This window comes from Eschrichtius robustus, chromosome 15 (genome assembly GCF_028021215.1).
Source record: "Eschrichtius robustus isolate mEscRob2 chromosome 15, mEscRob2.pri, whole genome shotgun sequence".
In the NCBI taxonomy this organism is placed as follows: domain Eukaryota; kingdom Metazoa; phylum Chordata; class Mammalia; order Artiodactyla; family Eschrichtiidae; genus Eschrichtius; species Eschrichtius robustus.
In genome coordinates, this window is record NC_090838.1 from 39,050,085 (window position 1) to 39,068,167 (window position 18,083).

At 38.5% G+C, this 18,083-nt stretch overlaps 1 protein-coding gene across 10 annotated transcripts in view; it reads left to right on the top strand.

The window, feature by feature from the left end:
* The first annotated feature begins 1,738 nt into the window (after positions 1 to 1,738).
* Positions 1,739 to 18,083, top strand: part of SOCS5 (suppressor of cytokine signaling 5) — a 59,871-nt gene continuing 43,526 nt past the window's right edge. For 6 of the 10 annotated variants that reach the window (XM_068564671.1, XM_068564673.1, XM_068564677.1 and 3 more), the window contains exon 1: positions 2,052 to 2,238. The gene's annotated coding sequence lies outside the window, so the exon portion shown is untranslated. Of the gene's footprint in view, positions 1,904 to 2,051; positions 2,239 to 3,054; positions 3,088 to 16,127; positions 16,178 to 18,083 lie in introns of those variants that run through there. The other 4 variants (XM_068564676.1, XM_068564678.1, XM_068564679.1 and 1 more) reach the window with 3 other exon arrangements.

Below are 18,083 nucleotides of genomic sequence, written 5' to 3' on the forward strand. Positions count from 1 at the left end.
TTCTGACTTACTTCACTCTGTACGACATTCTCTAGGTCCATCCACATCTCTACAAATGACCCAATTTCGTTCCTCTTTATGGCTGAGTAATATTCCATTGTATATAGTACCACATCTTTATCCATCCCTCTGTTGATGGACATTTAGGTTGCTTTCATGTCCTGGCTATTGTAAATAGTGTTGCTATGAACACTGGGGTATCACCCCTTAATTATTTATTTGCTAATTTACTCATATATACTTTGTCTCACCCTACTCAGGAATTTTGTCCGTTTTGTTCACCACTATATCCTGAGCACCTCAAAAAATGCCTGGCACATTGTAAAATGCTTAGTAAATACTGGGCTAATGAATAAATGGCCCAGGTGAGGCAGTGGCTGTAGAAATTGAGACAAAAGGGCATTTAGTAAATATAATCAGCATGACAAAGTTCAAAGGGGTAGGGAAGTGTTACAGCAGTGAAGGAGTAGCCTGGAGGACTGCTCGCAGATTCTGGTTTGCTTAAGTGAATGAATGGTAATGTTATCAAAGAAGATAAAGAACAGATGGGAAGGAGCAGGTTTGTGGTCTTCTTAGTACAGTATTTGAGTTCTGATTTGGATATGTCAAGATTAGATTCAAGTGGAGATATCCAAAAGCACTTAGGTATGCAGATCAGGATCTCATTAAAGGTACACTCAGCCATCAAAATGGTTAGACCACCTAGCGTGCAGTAGAATGACTATGCACCAACTGAGGATCAGATCCTGGGACTCTCTTAAAAAGCCAACACAGAACCGATTTATAAAGGTTAACTGAAGAGAAATACAATCTGAGGGTTTATGGTCTTAGGTAAACTGGGGTGAGGGGTACATTGGGGAGGAGAGAAAGGATGTAGTCCATAGAATCAACTGCAAAAGAGATCATATAAGAACGAAAAAGTGATCCTTGAACTCGATCATATGGATGTCACTGGTAGCCTTAAGAGAAGCACTTTCAGTGGGTTAGTAAGGAGTATAATTTAGTCTGTACTGGAAGCATGAATTGAAATAAGGATGAGAACTAGACAGGGTCTCATAGTCAACTTTGTTTTGTTCTGTCTGGAGGCGTTGTAATACGATCAGGGGTATGTCTAACACAGAAGTGGCGGGTAAGTTTGTGAATGACGACAAGGCTTCTATAAGGCCAGATGGCCTGCCCTGGCGTCGGCACAATGCCTCAACTACGCTTTTATTCTTTCAGCCATTTCTAGGGCGGGGGCCCTTCCATACAAAGTGCAAGCAAAAAGTGGGAGACACTCCTCCATCTGATCATTGAGTCACGTTTGTGACAGCTGGGAGTGGGGATGGGAATGCTTGAATTAAAGTGCCCTGGTTCCCGTGGATCTTGGAATTTAGTAACAGGGAGGCTCCTTGCTGGAGGGAGCTAGGGAGACTCATTCACATTTTCCGACCGGGCACTCACGCCCTCCATTCAACATTTTTCCTTTCCTTTTCCCTAACAGAGTTGAAACCAGGGACAAAGCTTTCCTGCTTCTCCCACCTCAAGGTTGACCTTCCGCCCCCAAGCCCACCTCTGGACCTTCTCCGACCACGTGACCCTCTTCAGCCCCCGTGACTCGCCGCCGCCAACCCCTCCCCTCCGGCCGCAGCCCGCCTTATCCCGCCTCTCAAGCTCACGTGACCCCCTCTCTCCCACCTGACTGGCTCCTCCCTTTCCCCCGGGCCAGACCCGGCCGCCGTCGCAGCGGCCCGACTCCAAAATGGCAGCCGCGCACAGCGCGCACCCGAGCGGCCGGACCTCCCTGACTCCCGGGCCTCCCCGCTCTTGCTCCCTGCCTCCCTCCTTCGGCCTTCACCTACACGCCTTTGGATTGGCCGTTAGGAATCCCGCCCCTCCAGAGCCCCGCCTGCTATTGGTCACGGTAGGCTGCCTTTCAGAGAGGCGTGCCCCCTCCGCCCCCCGCCCCGGGAGGTATTTTCCATTCCGGTGGGGGTTGGGGGGAGGGGGGGAGGGGAAAAGGGTGAAGAGGGGGAGGTGGCCGGGGAAAGGGGTGGGGGCTTGGCGGGGGCATCCGGCGGAGCTGGGGTCCCCGGACTACGTCCGGAGGAAGCGAGACTGCACCCGCTCGGGCAGTCGGTGGGAACGGGACGGGACCGGCGGGCGGGCGGGCTCGCCCTCTCGGTGACTGCGCCGTCCGGGCCCGTCCTGCCTGGCCGCAGGTGCCCCTGGATGAGGCCGCCCCGCGCGCCCCGACCGGTGAGTGTCCCCGGTGGCCCGGCCGTTGAGTGCTCCCCGGCCCCCGCACAGCCGTTAGCGGCCGCCTCTCCGGCCCCCGGTGCTCGCGCCCAGCGCAGTCCGCCTCCGGCCGGCGCCTCCACACCCCGGGCGGAGGCAGCGCCGGCCCTCTGGCCGAGAAGAGGACGACGGGCGGGGGACGGCGGACCCGGGCCGCGAGCCCCGTGCAGACCGTGCGGCGCGTAGTGGGAGCTTGCGCTCAGTGGGCTCTTGATGCATTTCGTTGAATTGTTTTTCTGGTTGGAGGAACGTAGGGCCCCTAAGAGGAAGGGGGTCGCTCCGGGCTAGCCGGAGGGCGTTCGTGATATGGGTCGTGGTGAATCGGGGGGGAGGTCACCGGAGACTGTGGGGCATTTGCGCGCGCTGCAGGGGAGGGGGCACCCGCCAAGTCACTTGGGGCTCTAAGGCTCCGATCCGGGGGTCCTCAAGGTCGACGAGAAGAGAGGTTCATCCGGAGATGAGAGAGGGAACTGGGGAGCTTGGATGGGGGAAGTGACTGGAGCACCTCCGGAGTTTAACCCGAGGTGGAAAGGGATGCGCAGGCGGGCGCTGGAAGACCCTCTGCAACTACTTGGGGTCCTCAGATTCTTTGGTGCTGGGATTTGGGGATTCAAGCAGCTGAAGCGAAGCGACTTTCTGGAGAGGGAGTTGCATTTAAAAAAGGATGCTCAGAAGCAGTTTAAGCACACAACTTGCTTGGTTCTGAACTTTGAGAGGCCGGGGTATTGGAGTCACGAGGTGATTTCTGACATTTTCTTTCGGCATTCCAACCAAAAGGTGGACCTTGGCAGTTATCTTTTATTTTAAAAGGTATGTATGCGTTCGATGGTGTTTTACCAGTTACTAGTTTTGCTGGAGATTCTCAAACTGCACCTTGAAATTCTTGTAGCAGCTTCTCCATCTGCTGAAGATCCTTTTCTTCAGGTCTCTCCATCCATAGCAGTGGCTTACTTCCAATTTAACATTTAGACTGGACTGTATTATTACAGTTTGCTATTGGCATTTATTCTAGAAGATTAATAAGTAATTCACATGCTTTCTTTCCCTTGCTTTTAACTGTTTCTTTACAAGGTCATGCAATTTTAACTTTTTTAAGTGTTGAACTGGGCAGATGTTGGTAAGCTAGCAGCTCTAGAAAGCAGTATGCAAATTTGGGAATCTTAATGTCAGATGCTTAGTTTAATTTTAATAATCTTGTATTTGCATAACGCCCTTGAGAGTTAAGAACATAGAAAATGCATACCAGGGTTGGTCCACAGAATCCACCTCTGTGGCAGCCCACGAGGTGCTTCATGTCACTGAGAAGAGGAAGCTAAGAATTGCACAGCTAGCTTTTTAATCTTTTCTTAATCATATATGTTATCTTACTAGTTCCTCACAATTTACAAAATAAAAGCTTTTTTTTTAAAGGGAGCACTTAAACATGTATGAGAAAATTTTGTAGATTGTATTTTCCCTTTGCTATAAAATGTAATTCATCAGAGAAAACATTTCTGCAAAAAGGTGTTAATATATTCAGTTGGCACTTTCTTAGTTATTGAATAAATAATGGATAATTAAATTTTTTCTCCCTATTGTCCTTGAATTTTACTATCCGTCTTTAGGGAGAAAGTACTGGCACACAAAACAGTAGCCTAAAATATTGAAACCTAACACCTTTTAACATTATAATAGCTTTTACATTATGCACCTTCAGACTCATCTATGGCAAACCAGTGGTCAGGAAGGCTTTCTCCTATCACCTTTGTTTAGAATGGGCTGTTTTCTCCCATTGTAAAACTAAGGAAAAATAACGCTTAATGCCTGCAAAGTAGTGGTAATAACTAAACAGAATGAGAATGGGAAGCTTGGAAAAAAGATGTATGTGTATGAGTCACATTTCTTTTAGAGCTGGAAGAGTAGACCATGGATATGATTATGTTGCAGATCAGGAGACTGAGACCCAGACCAGTGGAAGGGACTAAAATGCTAGCTAGCGACGAGCCAGGATTGGTGGGCAGGTCTCTGAACTCTAGTCCAGGGTTTTTCTACTTTATGACATTCACATTGTTTATTTCTAAAGCATTCTAGTGCCAACTGTAAGTGGTTTTAGGATTATGGGTGATGTTGTTCCCTTCTAAGGATAGAGAAGTTTGGGTTGACTAGTTTTATGCATGAAATGACATAAAACAAGATGAGCTTTTATTGCAAAGTTTAAAACAGTATGCTGCAGTGTTAGTGGAAGTGCTGATGTTCCCCTCTTATTGGGAAGAGACAAACTGTCATCTAGATTGAAGTATTGGATGAACTTCTTGGAGTAGGCTAGTGTGCTTTAACTTTTATGCTAAAAATTAATTGCTTAAAAATTTCTCAGAATTCAAAAGGCTCTAGTATTTTCAAGATAAATTATACAAAAATTATTATTTTAAGGAAGTGTGGGGGTTTTGTTACGTTAAAATGGGTTTTGGTACCTTTGCAAAGAGCAGTAGTAGAATTACATGATACTTACAAAAACATGATTTTGATCATAGTTGTAGTAAAGACTGGATTTGTATAATTAACATTATGATCCTTGGCAAGTTATTTAACCATTATGTACCTAGGTTTCCTCACATGTAAAGTGAGGTTAATAAAAGTACCCACCTCAGTAGGGTATTGGTGAGGATTAAAAGTGTTTCCTTAGCACAGAGAAAGGGTGCAACAAATACTAGATATTATTTGTAATGTTCATTAGGTATGTACAGGTACTTGTATGCTCATTTGTTTCCTTGCTGTTAACGAAGTCACTTTGTGGCTACAGAAAATTCCCAGATAAATACGTGATCAGTATTTATCATATTTATTTTATAAATAACAGTCTGCTTTAAGGGGCACTTAGTGCAAATGATGCCCTCATTTATTATTTTTTTTAGTCCTTACTCTGCTCACCTTGGACCTTGAGTTAGGTGTACCTATCAAGTTAGAGTGAAGGTGGCTGTTTTTCTGAATGTCATTGGGAGACCCTGTTGCAGTTTCATTATTCTAGAATTAAAATGTTAATAATTGATTTGCAGATATTCTACTGAAAATACAGTGAGTTCTGGAGTCCTACTGGTCAAACTTAGCTGAGGAAACCAGGGCTTTATAAGGCCTATTATTATTTGCAACCCCTTTCTCCCAATGGAACCTTGAGAAAATCATTGAGCCTTGTTTTCTGTTAAGTGAATATTTTGATGACTTCATTCATTAAACTGTTAGGTTTTAGTGATAAAATTTGCTTAGCTCCAATTTTGTAACGTTTCGTTCTTTTTGATTTGCTATAGTCCAGGCCTAGTTAGTCTCAAGAACATGTGGTTTAGCAAATGTGCTTTATGGTGACAGTGGTGGATTTCTTCTCCTGGATATTCTGGAGTTCTTCCTTATCAGGTTCTGCAGCTGATTTTATAGCAGCTCGTCTTCCATTTACAGTCCTCTTAACTTTTATTCTCCCACATGTTTGTGGTCTTTCCTTCTCACAACATCTTTACCATCTGTACCTCCACGTAGCTTCTTACCAGCTGTCACACATGAGCTTACTTTTTTTTATACCTCTTTTTTTTAACATTAATTTCAGTTATTTTTAAAATGTATATCACATAATATTTTAAAATTGCCCTTATTTTTAGAGTTTCATTGAATTGAGCCCATTTTACAGGTTTGAGATTAAAATCAGAAACAGGTTATAGCTCAAAAGCATCTTTATTATGCCAGTAGTTGATTTTTCCTATTTTGTTTTAGATCTCAGGCAGGCATTCTGTTGGTGGTACTTCAGATGATAAATACGTCCCTTTACTCTGAAGTAATGCTAACCAGCAGGGCTAAGAGAGTTACATGGAGCCATCAAAAGCTTCCAGTCATTTTTTTTTCTTTCATTGATACAGAATTTTAATGTTTGAGAGTGACTGGCTCCTAATCTTCTTCTGATAAATTGTTTTAATAAAGATTATGAAATTATTACAATTTGTTGGCCATTTTTGGCCTCATGACATGCTTTTAGGAATTTTGCAGAACTTAGACATGCAGATCTTTTCTTCACGTCTATTGCATAATCTAATTACGTGAATAAAATATTTAGTTAAATATGGTTTCAAAAGATACCGTAAATACCGTGCTATAATAAAAAACAACCAACCATTGCTCAGTTTTTCATTAAGTTGATTTTCTTTATATATTTAAAAATAATAAACACATATATATGGAGTCTAAAAAAAATGGTTCTGAAAAACCTAGGGGCAGGACAGGAATAAAGACGCAGATGTAGAGAATGGACTTGAGGACACGGGGAGGGGGAAGGGTAAGCTGGGACAAAGTGAGAGAGTGGCATGGACATATATACACTACCAAATGTAAAATAGATAGCTAGTGGGAAGCAGCCACATAGCACAGGGAGATCAGCTTGGTGCTTTGTGACCACCTAGAGGGGTGGGATGGGGAGGGTGGGAGGGAGGGAGATGCAAGAGGGAGGAGATATGGGGATATATGTATATGTATAGCTGATTCACTTTGTTATAAAGCAGAAAGTAACACACCATTGTAAAGCAATTATACTCCAATAAAGATGTTAAAAAAAATAATTATGGCTTATGAATTGCCTGTTAGTCATATTGAAAATTCATGGGTACATGGACTGAGTAGATACAACCCATGCAAACTACTTTCTTAGCTTCAATGTAGATGTTAGAGAGTGAGAGTTAGAGATGTTAGAGAGTGAGATAGTCTAAATTATATTTAGAGGCTGAGTTGTGACCCAGGAAGGGGATCCAGAAGTCATGGAGATAACTTCCTTGAAGGCATTTATTGTAGTTACTGGCTGGCTACAAAGTCCGAGGAAGAACATGTTGAGTGTTGTGGGACATGGTTCTGAAAACAAGAATGATGTTGTACGTGAAAATAATTATAAAAGGGGTTACCATTTTTTGACTGTTATGTTCCAGGCCAAGTGATTTGCAATCATTCTTTGATTTAATTCTCTTAACAGTTCTGAAAGGTGGGTGGCATTATCCAGTTTTATCAAAGAGGAAATTTGATTCAGGGAGGTTAAGTGACTTTCCCAAGTTGGCCAATATGTGGTACAATTGGGACTAAGGCCCTTGTCTTTTGATTGTTAACCCTAAACATTTCCGGGATATCAGAAGGCAGCTCTTAAAACTTGTAATTGTTTAATTTAGAGTTTATGAAATGCCGTTTTACTTCTTTGCTGTGGCAACTTTGGATGTCATCACCACAAGAGGTAGTATCTAGATATTTTGAGAGGATTTAGAGACATTCCTTAAATTCTTGATTGTTAAGGAAATCTAGGGATGTTTTGGTGTACAGTCTTATCTGCAGTGCTGGCTGCCCATAAAATGTTTCTCCTGTTGCCTTTGTAAAATGCTGGATCATTAATGGGCATTAATAAGGGTAACATTAACAAAGAAAATAGTTTTTGGTGGAAAAGACTACAGAGTAGGCGTCCAGAGACCTGGGTTCTTCTAGTGGTCTGAAAGACTGGTGTGAAAACATTAGGATAGCATTGAAACAGGCTTAACGTTCTTGCTCTGGGAGTACGGGAAGGCCTGAGCTGTGTCTTAAGAGACGAGCAGGTGAGGAGAGGTTGTAGAGTTGTAAGCAGAGGGAGTACCAGTGTGTTAGATGAATCACTGAGCTGTATTTTTTTGAACTGTAATTTCTTCAAATGTGAGTTAAAATATAAGAAAATATTTTATATTTTACTTATAAGGGTAACGTATTGTAAAGAAACTGTTACACATATTTTGTATTTGTTGATTTTGGAATCCTCCAAAAATGAGGTTCTAAGAACCAAGTAAATGTGAAAGTGCTTTGTAAATTTTTAAGTGTTCTACCAGTAAGAGGGATAGAGGAATACTGATACTCTTGTGAAGGATGGACAAAGAGGATGCTGTGAAAACTTAGGTAGCAGGAAGAGAAAAGTACAAGAGGAGAAACAGCAGAAGTGGAGAAGGGAGGTGTTAAAAGATGAAAGAAAGGAAGTGAATAGATGTGAAGAAGATTGAGTTGTAGTTCTCTTTGTGCCTGTTGATCAAAAGGAGGGTTATAAGTCTGTAACTGAAGACTTTTAACATTAATTTATGGTAAGGAAAAAGCTCAGCAGGTAGTTGAAACATTTTATTCACTTTTCGTGTAGTCCACACTGACCATGTTAACAAGGCTATGAAAATAGGCTAATTGAGAGTTGGCTGTATTGTCTGATTGTTTCCTCACTTCTGTATAGGTTTAGCTAATGGCTTTAAATTGTATAAGGGTGCTCATAAAAATAAAATAAGCTGCACTGAGTTACTGTTTATTCTAGATTTATTGAAAATAAAAGGGCATAGTGTGTTTAAGGAAAAGGGTGAAGTTTGATCTGTCAAAATGAGTGCAAAAGAAAATTAGGAAATCAGACTAGAACCAAGGTAGAATGGGAACAAAATGCCATAGTAGGAGTTAGTATTTTTATTTTGTTTTATAGATGAGGAAGTGATACAAATAGTTTGGTTCTTTAAAAACTGCTTATAGCTGTAATGAAGAGTACAGGCTGGAGGAACAGAGAATTGAGACATTTATTCACCAAGGAATACGTATGGCAGGGTGAATGAATGAGGCATTTTCTCTGGCCTCTGGTAGGCAAATCACAGTCAAGGATGCCATTTAAGGCTCTGCCCTAGTTCAGGAACGAGATTATGATGGTCTGGATTAAGGAATTTGTAGTAGGGATAGAAACAAGACCACTGATTTCAGAGATATTTAGGAGTTTAAGTCCTCCAGACTTGGTTAGTGTTTGGAGGTGATAGAAGTTGAAGACGAGTCTAAGGTTCCTGACTTGGCAGGAGAATAATATGTGCAAGTTTGAGAGAAGGGGAATACTGAGTTTGCTTTCAGATAAGTAGTTACACTTTTTAGATAAGTAATAACAAGATATCAGTTGGAAATAACGGGTCTAGCTCAGGAACATGGTTAAGTTTATAGATGTGATTTGGAAGGCATGATGTTTATAGTTGAAAGTTTTGAAATTAGACAAGTAATGACCATAATTCCTAAATAATAATGCATGCAGAACAAAAAGTAACTGCCAGTGCTGGCCCTAAGTTTGAGAGTGTAGACGTTTTAAAATATGTATTTTAAATTTTGCCCACCTCCAGGCAAACCCCCACCGCGTAGCTTTATAAAGAATATATAGAAATATTTGCTGCCAGAAATATTTTAGTGTCCTTGAAATAGTGTACCGCATCCTGTCTGGCCATCAGCATAACAGGGAATTTGTAGACAAATGCACTTCCTTATTCTTCACTTTAGTCTCTTTTTGGAATTCTCTTTGCTTCCTTGAGCTGGTGAGGTAGTCTGAACGGATTTTGAAGCCTGAAGGCTTTTTTCACCTTCTTTAAAATCTAGCCCAGATCAGCCCTATTCAACCATCTCTTTGCCTCTCTTTCTCTCCTACTCCTACAGCCCTATGGAGCTCAAGGCTCTGGCAAATAAAATGGCACTCCAGGAAAGAAAAGTAAAAACAGCACAAGAGAAAGAACCTTGAAGAGGACTGTAATCTTTTCAGTTCTCCCCCAAAGGTTCTACTCTCTAAGCCAGGGGATGGAGTTGGTGAGTCATTAAGAAGTGATGTCCAAATTCAGTAAAATAAATACATCTATTGGGAGCAAGGTCTTCAAGTGCTGAGGGAATTTGGAAAGAATCTGAGGTGGTTTAGCACTTAGTGGAAAAGATGAGTTTTTGGTTCAGTTTTAAAGGAGGTAGAAAGACAAGGCTGTGCAGCAAAAGGTAACAATAACATTATTAAAGAGGGAGGGAAAACAGTATGTACCAAGGAAGTAGAACATTAAGAAAAAACAAAGGAACTGGTGAACAGGACTCTTTATCTAAAATGCACGGTTTGGGATGGAGTTAATGAGAAATTAGGGTTGTTAAATGATTGAAGACTAAAATTTGGAGTTAGTACTCCTTGAACACATAGTAGAAAATTGAACATGAACAGAAGAGTATGTAACATGATTTAAATAGCAATTAAGCAATTATGGAAGATGACAACTGTTATATATAGGTTATGATGTATATGGCACTGATTAATTTATATACCACCCAAATCCCTTATATTTTCTCTTTTTGTTTTCTTATTATGTACTTCTATACCCGTAGTTCTCAAACTTTCCTGGGCATACAAATTATATGAAGCTCTTGTTTGAAATATAGATTCATCCATGTTACATGTAACAGTGTTTAGGTCCTTTCAGTTGCTGACTAGTGTTGCATTGTATGGATATACTGTAGTTTGTTTATTATTATTGTGGAAAGAGTTGTTCTAGTTTTCAACTGTTATGAGGAAAGCTGCTATGAACATTCTTGTATAGGCTTTTTGTGACACATGTATTCTTTACTTGTCGGTGAATACCTAGAAGTGGAATTGCTGGGTATATGGGATAGGTGTGTTTAACATGAGAAATTAACAGAGCAATTTCCAAGGTGGGTTTACCATTTTACACTCCTACCAGCAGTGTTCCCACTTCCTTTCTTTTAGGGAAGAGTTTGGGTGCAATTGATGTTCTTCCTTAAATGTTTGTAGACTTCACCAATGAAGCCATCTGGACCTGGAATTTTCTTCGTGGAAAGGCTTTTAATTAAGGATTCAGTTTTTAAAAGAATAGGTCTAAGACTGTTCAGATTTTCTGTTTCTTTTTGTGTCTGTTTTGGTAATTTGTGTCTTCCAAGGAATTTGTCCACTTCATCTAACTTGTCAAATTTATCAGCTTGAAAATAAATTATATATTTTATGAAACAGTATTTCCTTTTAATGTGAGTAGGATATGTATTGATGTTCCCTTTTATTCCTGGATATTGGATTCATTTTCTCCTTTTCCTTCCTGATTAGTGTAGCTAGGGGTTATCAATTTCTTCAGTCCTTTCATATAATCAACTTTTGGTTTTGCTGATTTTCTCTGTGGTTTATCTGTTTTCCATTTCATGATTTGAGCTCTTTTACTAATTCCTTACTTTCTCCATACTTGGGTTTAATTTGCTCTCCTTTTTCTAGCTTTTAAGGTGAAAGCTTAGGTCATTGATTTTTAATTTTTTAAAAAAATTATCAACACTTAAAGCTATACATTTTCATTATCATTATATACAAAATAGTTCCTAATTTCTCTTATAATTTTTCTTTGATTCATGGGTTGTTTCAAAGAGTTTTGCCAAATAATTTCCCAATATTTGGAATTTTCCAGGTGTTTTGTTACTGTGTTTTCATTTAATGCCATTGTGATCAGAGAACAAACTCTTAATAATTTCAATCCATTTAAGCTTTTTTTATTGTTTTATGGCCCAACACGTGGTATATCTTGCTGAATGTTCAATGTGTACTTGAGAAGAATGTATATTCTCCTGTTGCTGGGTGGAATGCTCTCTAAATGTCAATTAAGTTAGGTTGGTCTTTGTATATCTTCTACATTTTTACTAATTTTCTGCCTGCTTGTTCTGTCAATTACTGAGAGAGCAGAGTTGAAGTTTTCACCTACAATTTTGGATTTCTCTGTTTCTCTTTTCAGTTCTATCAGATTTTGTTTCATGTTTCAAGCACTGTTAGAGCACTGTTAGGTGCATGCACATTTAGGATTGTTAAGTCTTGTTAATGAATTGGTCCCCATGTCATCATGAAATGTCCCTTTTTATTCCTGGTAATTTCCCTTGTTCTGAAGTCTCTGTGTCCTTTTGATTTTGCATGGTATATCTTCTTCCATCCTTTTACTTTTAACCTATCTGTATTGTTATATTTAAAGTGGGTTTCTTGTAAACAGCATGTAGCTGGGTCTTGCTTTTTTATCCAGTCTGACAATATCTCTTTTAATTTGGTGTGTTTATACCAGGAATTGGCAAACTATGGCTGGCAGACCAAACTCTACCACCTGTTTATGTAAATAAAGTTTTATTGGGACATAGTCATGTTCATTCATTTACATATTGTTTGTGGTTGCTTTTGTGCTACAGGTGGCAAGGTTAAGTAGCTGGGACAGAGACCAAAGCATAAAATATTTTCTGGTTCTTTATAGAAAATGGTTGCCTACCACTAGCTTAGACCATTTACACTTAATGTAATTAAGGTTGGATTAAAATGTACTATCTTACTATTTGTTTACTATTTGTTCTTTTTTCCTTGTCTTCTTTTGGATGGATTATTCTTTATGGTTCCATTTTATTTTTTCTGTTTATAAAATATTTCTCCTAAAAAAATTTTTAGTGGTAGTCCTTATAGTTAATTAATAACAGTCTGCCATCAAATAATATTATACCACTTCATGAGTAATGCAAGAATCGTACATAATGTTACAATTTCTCCTTCCCATCTTTTGTGCTTTTTTGTCATACATTTTGATAATGTGTGTTTTAACCCTGTTGCTGATCTTTTTGCTTTTGTCAGGCAGTTACCTTTTAGAACAATTAAAAATGAGAAAAATGTCTTTCATATTTGTCTCATTTTAATCATTTCTTTAGATCTTCATTTCTTTGTGTAGATTCAAGTTTGTGTCTAATATCATATTCCTTTTGCTTGAAAAGCTTCCTTTTACATTTCTTTTAGTGCAGCTTTCTCTCTCTTTCCCTCTCTCCCCACTTTGTCTCTCACTTTGCCTTCAGTTTTGGAAGTTATTGTTAGTAGTTACAGAATTCTAGGTTTTCAGGGTTTTTTTTACCCCTTTGAGCACCTTAAAATGTTATTCTCCATCTTCTCATATGCATAGCTTCTGACAAGAACTCTGTGGTGATTTTTATGTTTGTTTCCCCATATGTAATATGTGTTTTCCCTTTGGCTGCTTTTATGATTTTTCTCTTTATCACTGGTTTTCAGCAACTTTATTATGATGCTCCTTGGTGTGGTTTTATTTGTGTTTATTCTTGTGATTTATTGAGCTTCTTAGATCTGTGGGTGTATTGTTTTCATCATATTTGTAAAATTTGTAGCCATCTAACTTCGAATTTTTGAATTCCCAAGTATTTTTCTCCTCAGACTCCAGTCCTGCATATGTTCATTCAGCCACTTAATATTAGTTCACAGGTCACTGAAGCTCTCTCCATTTTTCTTCTAATCCGTTTTTCTTTTCTTTCAACGTGAAAAGTTTGTGTTTCCCAGTCTTCAAGCACACTGATTTTAAAAAATTCTCCTTTGTCTAATAGGCTGTTATACCCATCAAGTTAAATTTTTATATCAGGTGTTATTTTTTTTTTTAGTTCTAGAATTACCATTGATTTAAAAAAAATAACTTCCACTTCTCTGTTAAGATTTTTTTCTTTTTTTTCATTATGTCCATGTTTTCCTTTAAGCCTTTGAACTCTTTTCTAATAGCTATTTTGAAGTCCTTGTATTAAAATTCTCTTTATCCCTACCACTCCTGGATCCTGATTATAGGTTACCATTTCTTATTTTTTCTTACATCTGGTAATTTCTTTGGGGGTTATGGTGTTGAATATTTGCCTTGATTTTTTTTTTTTTTTTTTTTTTTGTCTTTCTTTCTTGAGTATTAAGTTTTATTCTGGCAGGCAGTTGCTTTGTGGATCAGATTGATCTTTTGAGTTTTGTTTTCAGGGTTTTTTGGGTTTTGGTTTTGGGCAGTTCTAGAATAGCTTTCAGTTTAGGGCTAGTTTGGGCCCATTACTGAGGCATGCCCCTTCTTGTGTCTCACTTGATTGCCCCATGTGTTCATCAAGGTTTATTCATCCCAGCTGGTGGAAACTGAATGATCCTGGCCCTGTGTGAACTCTGGAAGTTGTTAGGCTTAGAGCTCCCTGGTATTTGTTATTTTCTTGAAGTTTTTCTTTGTCTAGCCTCATAGATTTACATACCACACATACGCAGATTGGTGTTTAGCCAGAAACTCAGGGAGACCTCTTCTTTAGATTGTTGAGCATTTCTGTTTAGTTTCTTCCTTTATGGTAATATGCCCTGCAAATTCTAGTCGTCTCAGACTCCACAAATTCTGAGCTCTGTCACCTCATCTCAGTGAGACTGTTGGCTCTGTTTGGGTTCCCACTCCTTTTGTTGTAGTTCCAAACAGAAAGCTGGGGCAGTCTTTGGGTTCACCTCATTTCTTTCCCTTTTTTCAGAGGTCATATTTCCATACTGCCTGTTACCTAGTGTCTGAAAATAATTGTTTTATGTTTTGTCTAGTTTTCTACTTGTTTGTGTCAGGAGGACAATTCTGGACTTTGTTGGTCCCTTTTGCCTTCATTTTTGAAGGGTATTTATGCTGGATGTAGAAATTTAAGTTGACAGCTCTTTTTTTTTTTTTTTTTTTCCTTGTAGCACTTTAACATCATCATTTCAATATTCTCTTGTTTAAGTTGTTCCTGATGAGAAGTTAGTAGCCATTCTTACCATTGTTCACTTGATGTAATACGTCTTTTTCCCCCCCTCTGGCTGCTTTAAAGATTTTCTCTTTATCTTTGGTTTTCAGCAATTTTATTTATTCCAAGACTAGCTTAGCCCTAATACCAAGGCATGGCCTTTCTGAGATCTCTATCAAATGCATGTCATGTTCATTGAGGTCTCTCTACTCTAGCTGCCAGGAATTTGAACAACTCCCAGGTAGTTGTTCAGCTCATGCTCCATAGTTGTTCTTTCACCAGATTTTGTTCTTTGACTCGCCTCATGCAGTTTTGCCTTGTGCATATGCAGCTTAGTCCCTAGGCAAAGGATTAGGAGATCTCTCTACAGGTTTTTGAAACTTTTTCTCTCCACAGCTCCCTTCTTTCTTGTATTGTGCTCCTTAAATTCCATGCCTTCAGTAGCCTCAGACTTGGAGCTCTATTTTCTCAACTCAGTGAAATATCTGTGTTCTTTGGGGGTTCCCCTTCCCTGTGGCACAAGCAGAAAGCCAGGGCGTTCGTGAGTCTTTGTTTCCCTTCTCTCAGAAATCACAGTCCTATGCTGCCTGTTGTCCAGCATCTGAAAATTATACTTAATATATATTGCCCCGTTTGATGGGCAATACGTATAAAGTATTATTTTCAGATGTTGGACAACAGTCAACATAGGACTGCCTTTCACATCAGGAGGTCATAACTGGAAATGGAAGTGTAGAATTTCATTTTAATTTTTCTTCTTTTTAAAAACTTTTTTGCCTCACGGCTTGTGGGATCTTAGTTCCTGACCAGGGATCGAACCTAGGCCCTCGGCAGTGAAAGTGCAGAGTCCTAACCAGTGGACCGCTGGGGAATTCCCTGAAAACTTTTATAATTTTTGGTACAGTATATCATACTTTTTAGAGTATGGCTTCATTAAAAAAATAATGCCAGCTCATATTTTAATTTGCAAGCCATACAGAGAGCTACAAAGAAGAAAGTTCACAAGAAAGAAAGAAAGAAAGCTCAATATCCCAAAACCCAGAGTTTACCATGGTTACCTTTATCATTTCAGATCTCATTGCAAATATGCACATAGAAGAATAATTTATTTTTTAAATGGATTCATGCAGTTCATGCTATTTTTAATTAAAAGCACTTAAATTTAATTAACGGGGTAAATTTATTAAACAGAAGCAACACTGGAAAAATGGCTCAACCACAGATAAATATTTATTTACTACAAGAGATATTTCCTAAAAGATTTTTCTCTAAGGTTATGAAATGAGATTATGGAAAAAGCCTAAGAGGTTAGAATCATTATGTCATAGTTCGCATGCTTCAATAGGTCTCTCATATAAAAAAGAATCACGTGTTGGTAAATACCTGCTGTTGGTAGGAGAATAAATTGGTACAAATTTCTAAATGGCTATTTTAGCTCAAGCTGCTATAACAAAATACCATAAACTTATGGTATTATAAACAACAGGTGGCTTATAAACAACAGAATTTATTTCTTACAGTTCTGGAGCCTTGAAGTTCGAGATTGGGATGCCAGCATGGCTGGGTTCTGGTGAGTGCCCTCATCAGGGTTGCAGACTGCAGACTTCTTGTATCCTCAAATGGCAGAAAGAGAGCTAGCTAGCTCTCTGACTGCTTCTTATAAGGGCCCTAATCCCATTCATGAGGGCTCCATCCTCGTGGTCTAATTACCTCCCAAAGGCCCCACTTCCAAATACCATCACATTGGGGATTAGATTTCAATATATGAATTTTGGGGAGATACAAACATTCAGTCCATTACAATGGCAATTTGGCAGTATTCAGAATCCTTAAAAATGTTCACATCCTTTGCCCCAAATTCCATTTTTAGGAATTTATTATAAGCAAATAAGAGATGTGTACATTATGTGTACACATGAGTGTGTGTGTGTGTTATTCATTTCAGTGCTATTTATGTTTAAAAATTAGAAGCCTGTTAAATGATTAAATTATGATACAGCCATATAACCAAATACCATAAAAACATAAATTATGTTTTTTAAATTTTTTGTTTAGTATACTACTAATAAAAATAATTGGCAGGTGATAAAAATCATGAGCTTTAAGATGTTTAAGGGTATAAGGTATAAGAAAATATTCAAATATAGTAAATAAAAAAAGTAAGATGATATTTTGGAGTATCTTAAAAAGGATATATTTATTTAAAAAATAGGATGTAAAATAAAATACGCTAACTTTGAGTAGTTAAATTATGGGTTATTTTTCAATTATATACTGTTTAATATTTTTCACATTTTCTACAATAAGCATGTACTATGTTAAAAATCATACAAAAAACTTAATTTTTAAAATTCTGATAAATTGAATGATTGGGAGGATGAGGGAAGAAGGATTTAAGTGATTGTAGTTTTTCTCATCTTAATCATGCCTCTTCTCCATTTTTGCAGGTACTTTAGCTTGAACTTTATCTGTATAGATTTAGTGAAACAGGCATTTATTCTTATACTGTATATGTAATATATATCCTAAACTTTTTCTAATTTAAGGCAATCTCCCATGTTTCATAGTTTAAAATTGTGGGTTTGTATCAAGCACTGCTTTGCACACTTGAAGAGATTTAATATTGCTTTCTTTCCCTTTTCCATTTATTTCCAGAGCTGTTTTTTTAAGTTTTTGTCTTGCTTTCTCAGCCAGTGTTACTGCCCACCTCCTTGCAGATGTGGATGCCTTTATGTTAAAGAAAGAAGTCGTAGTCTTTAGTTTTCTTAATAAAATATTACATTTGCTGTCTCAGTCCCTAGCATCTTAGGCATATGGACCTGGTGCTCTTCAGGAACTCACTCTAGTGACTCAGCTTCACATTTTTTGCTATATATTGAACATGTTAGAAATCCAGTGGAGAAAGTTACTATTCTAAAAAAGAGACAAAGGAATGTTGTGGTTAATGAATAAAGAAATAGACATGTCCTCCAGGGAGGTATCATTTATACCAGACTTCAGAGAATGACCTTAACTTGAATAGTCTAGTGTCTATACCTCAGCAGTTACAGATCCAGAAAACTCATTTTGGTCAGGGGAACTGATTTCATGCTAAGCAAATTTACTGAAGACTCATATGGGAAACAAAGTTAATTTCTTAATTTACATTAAGAAATAATATCAAGCCATAATATTTTGATAGCCTACATCTTCATTGTAGGGCTACATCTACCAAAGGGATGTGAACAGTTGGGGTCCAATAATCAGACTGTGTTTTCCTGAAGGCTCAAGGCAGTACATTCTTCTTCGATTACCTTATTTTTAGTCTTTGTGAAGGGCTCTATAGCTGTGGGCAAATTTTTTAACCTCCAGAGTCTCATCATTAAAATTGTGATAATAACTAGCTACTTCCTAGGCTTGTTGTGAGAACTAAATAAGATAATCTATGAAAAGTGACTAACCTAGTGCCTATCAGACAGTTGCCATTCAGTAATTGT